Raw genomic sequence first — 4,987 nt, forward strand, 5'->3', positions numbered from 1 at the left:
TTTATACCTACATTCTTATGCTTATCGGTGCTAACCACCTAAATGAAGGTGAAGTTGAAATATGGTGTGACGATTTACGATTACCAAAGCGATGTTTGCCGAACACATTAAATGGGAGTTAGACCATGAAAAAGGAGAGGTAAGAGTTGGAAAGCACAGAACCTCATCACCCCGATATTTTTTAAATGGGATTTAGACCATGAAAAAGGAGAGGTAAGAGTTGGAGAGCACACAGAACCACATCACCCTGGTATTTTTAAGCATGAAGTCCTTAGAGCAATCCCTACATTCTTCACATCTAGTTTCTAGATCACACTGCATACCTGCAGCCAGTACAAATAGTGTTAATCTACCTCAAACTTTGGCATCCTGCTTACTGCACACAATAATCATTCCTACAGAATCTGATGTTATTCATTCCAGTGGAAAGTATCCTAGGAGGATTAAAATTACAGAACCGTGACAGGAGCAAACAGCCAAAACTCATAAAATACCAACAAGCATCTATACTCAATAGCAACAAGAATTCTGATGAGCTAAAACATTCACACATACCTGGTGGTGAATAGGATAACTAGGCAGTCTTTCTGTTAAGTCAAATGATCTTTTTTTTTAATGTCAACTCCTCTGTCAGTGGAGAGATATAAGCTAACTTTAACAGTAGGTAAGACTCGTCCAAAATAACAGTACAATCTATAACTCCCAAATTAAACTAAATATGTAAATATCAAACAAAAATTATACACTACATATTAAAAACCAACTTATGAAAATTTAAAATACCAATGGCCATAAAAATGTAACTCGTTCGTAAGTAAGGTAGTGACTGTACTCAAGACAACAGGCGTTAGGCTCAAGGCTGATGGTTAACTTGTCCTCACAAGGTGCTACAACATTCCCTCTCAGGATGGAAACAGCAGACGGGTAGGGAAAGCAACCTTAACCTTAAAATGAGTACGTATTTTCTTGCTCCCACCTACTGCCTCAAGGAAGTTTCTTTGGTTCATACAGAAAGGACATATATTTGTTTTTGTTTGTTCCCTAGGCATGCAAGAGAACCTGTTAGTACTTATAACAAGGGTGATATACCTTAAGGTTATTTACATGGGAAAATAACTAGTTCATCCACCGATGACAGTCATTATCTGTTCTGATTCTTCAGTTTTGCAGGAGTGTCCATCCTCCACTTAAGAACTGCTTTTTCACAGCCATTTCCAAAAAAGATCAGTTGTCAGTCAAAATGTGCAAAAGTGAGGTCTTAGCTCTGGTTCCAAGGGGAGGTTTTAAGGGATATGCAGTTGTGGGGCTTGGTATGTTTTGGCGTAGCTGATTCGACATCAGAGAAACAATTGGACTATTCAGCAAAGCCGTTAAAGCATCAGAACATTTCGAAGTCAGTGTCTTAAAAATTTTATTAGGATACATTTTTCACGCAGTGGAATCAAGAACAGGCTGGAGGTGAAAAAGGTTGAAAAAGGGTAAAAACGATGAAATCACCCAACTTCCAAAATGACTTTTTTGTCATTTATATATTCTTAAAACCTAATAATACGCCACTTTATAAACTGATGAAATAGCATCAAGTTAAAAACTTGAATTGCAAAAAAAAAAAAAAAAAAAAAAAAAAAAAAAAAAAAAAAAAAATCATCAACAACAACACCGAGCAAATCCATGTCATCTTAGAAAAAATAGTTTTTCATTTTGTAATTATGAGCAACACCCCTAAGTAATTTAATAGGACCTAACGATTCAACTTTAAATACGATTCTTTTTTTTATTTGTTCATCAGCATTTCTTAATATTTTTTTTTAGCTTTTAGAGGTCCTGTTATCCAGCTGTCAAAACTGCTCCTCATGTATCCATATATTCATCCACCTTTTCTAATGGAATGAAAACAGGTGTTATGATCATATTTACATGGTTCCTAAAGCAAAGACAGAACCAGTTTTATAATGATTTGACAAACCCAATGAAACAAGATGTCTGTGCTTGTTTTGGGTTAGATGGAAAAAGCAATCATTAATGTGAACAGTGGGAAATGCATCATTCATAGTACAAATGGCAGCTTGTTCAGTCATAATTTATTGAAGTTGGTCTCAAATTAGGTTCGATGGTTTTGAATAACTCTAGTATAAACGGTCTCAAATTAGGTTTGATGGTTTTAAGTAACTCAAATAAATGAAAATAAGTTACTCTGTTTGTTAGGAAGCAGAGCATAAACTACAGGAACAACTTCATGCTTCCAAATACATACACACTAACATCCTATAACTGCTTTCTCCAGTATCTCCCAATAGGAATTTCTCTTCCACACCCCGCTGGGGAACATACTCAAGTCTCCATGGAGCTAAAGCTAAACTAACTTGAGATGCACAGCCAAACATTCATTTACAACAACGGTTGGTTGCTCGAGAGTTTCAGCACTTCCTTTTAACATGATATTGTTATGATACAATAAAGTTTCATACATACTTACCTGGCAGATATATACGATTAATGGCCCACCCAGCCTCCCCGCAGGAGACAGGTGGAAGAGAAAATATGATAGAAAACGGGAATGGTTCCTAATCCTGCCACCCAAGCCAGGACGGTAGATCACCTGACCTACCTGCAGCGTGTGCCGCAAAATCTGAATTTCTGTCGGGGACGACGGAGTCTTAGCTATGTATATATCTGCCAGGTAAGTATGTATGAAACTTTATTGTATCATAACAATATCATTTTCATACAATCAACTTACCTGTCAGGTATATACATAGCTGATTGACACCCTTTGGTGGAGGGTAAGAGACAGCTAACATGGAATAGACAGGTAAACAACATATGTTGTAGGTATAAATAAACCTTGGTTCCTATCTGATAGGTGGTAGACTTCATATGGCTGTTGCCAAGGAGTCTGCATCACCTCAGGAAACTTTAGCGAGATATGTGATCTGTGGCCAAGAGTTCTTGTGGGTCTGCCGATGGGGTCTTATCCACTTACTCGGCAGAGCCTAAAAGGTACTTGTCAATGGGTGCTAATCCACTTATATGACAATACACCTATGCCTATTGGCATAACTAAGGAGCGCAACACCGATCCCAATCACCTGATCCTAACACGAGGATTCGCGCTCAAATTGAAAAGAGTTATCCCCACACTCCTTTCAAAAACCCCAATAATTTCACTAAGTTAAATAACTTTAACTCAAAGTTAAGGATCAGTGTCGGCTCCTTATCCCAGTAACGTATCCGCAGAAACGTATAAACCAAAAGAGAAGGATCTCTCGTAGGTTAACTTGACATCCTTTGTGTAATGAGAAGTCAACACAGAGTTGCCTCTACCGTACAACACAGCTAATATGTCTTATATGACATATTGTTATGTAAAGAACAAGAATTTGCAAAAGCGCGCACTTCCTGCGCTTTTAATTCTCAGCTGTTTGAAGGAATCAAGTCACTTATGAAGTGCTTAGGAGATCTCCATGTTTCAAAGAAGACCAGGGCTTTCTTGAAATGGATCTCTCCCGTCTGAAGCCTGAAGCCTGGCAGGAACCTTGCGCCTGGCTGGTGCTTCGCTCTTGGTTGGAGCCTAGCGCTTGTCTGGTACCTTTCGCTTGACTGGTGCCTTGCATCTGGTTGACGCCTCGCGCCTTAGCTAGAGATTCGCGCCTAGAGCCTGGCTTGCGTCTCGCGCCAGGTTGGCGCTTTGTGCCTGCCTGGCGCCTTGCACCTGCCTGGAGCTTCGCGGCTGGCTGGCACCTCGCGCCTGCCTGGCGCCTCGCTCCTGCCTGGCGCCTCGCGCCTGGTTGGCTCCTCCCCACTTGCCGGAGCTTCAAGCTTGGTAGAGTCTCGAGGATGTCTGGCAATGTCCACATCGGACACTCTTACCTGTCCAATATGTTCGCATCTAGCGCATCTGTGTCAGGTTGTAGGCCCGGTCTTTCTCCTCATCAGACAATGACAGTGTTCTTGGGGCTGTCTGCCTCTGGCGTTTTTTTTACGCCTGTTTTGGCATAAGGCTCCTGGTTGGCGCTACATTGTCTGAAAGTCCTGAACATCCACAATAGTAAATCACAAGACTGGAGAAGGGTGGAAGAAATTCTTCCACTTTGAGCTTTGGCCTCTCCAGCAAGGGGAGGTGATTGTAGTCAGCTACATCCAGTATACGATAGGATATCTAACAGTACGAGAGATGAGAGTCTTCCTCCGAGGAGGATCCTACTTGAGTACTTCCCTTGCTCACGAGATCTCTTCTTACCTGTTGAAGGGGTTTCTCGTTGCAGAATCTTCCCTATCCTTGTCCGAAGGAAGGGAAGAAGCCTGGAAGTCGAAGGAGACTCCGAGCTGAAATTGGGGGGACTCCTGATTTCTAGCTCTTTATTGTATCCCTCTGAACACCTTCTGGGAAGCATTTCGAGCCGTCATCGCATTCCAAAGACTCTGTAGGCAACCGTTTGAACCATTCTACTGTAGATGAAAACGTAAGTACCCTGCCTGGACAAAGAAACCTCTATCTGAAAACATTGAATCAGGAATAGGGGGTTTTAGTTCTTTTGCCAGACATACTATGCTGGCAAGAACCCATTGCCTAGTCTCCATAGAATCTGATGCGAGATTCCAATGCTCAAAAAAAAAAAAAAATTCACTTGTCTTCTTGGTCGTTTAGGACCAAGAGAAACAAAGAATTCCCTCATTAAAATTTCTAAAAGAAGTTTGATGAGGAGCAGTTCCATCTTGTCGGAACATTGAATCTGTGGCCACAAAAAAGATCCCATTAGAAGTACATGATATCCTACTCTTGTCATATTGAGGTATCATATAAGATCCCGAAGATCTTAATCCTCTGCTATCTCCAATTCCCTTTGTAGAGACAGAGTATAGCCTTTTACTGCAATCTTTGATAGCAGACATATACAAAAGTGATTCTTCCCTCTGAAAGGGAAGAAAAAACCGCTATGTGGTTCACAGAGGTATCGGAAGAGGACAGATTCCTCATTCCCTCTAG

This window comes from Macrobrachium nipponense, chromosome 14 (genome assembly GCF_015104395.2).
Source record: "Macrobrachium nipponense isolate FS-2020 chromosome 14, ASM1510439v2, whole genome shotgun sequence".
Classification (NCBI taxonomy): domain Eukaryota; kingdom Metazoa; phylum Arthropoda; class Malacostraca; order Decapoda; family Palaemonidae; genus Macrobrachium; species Macrobrachium nipponense.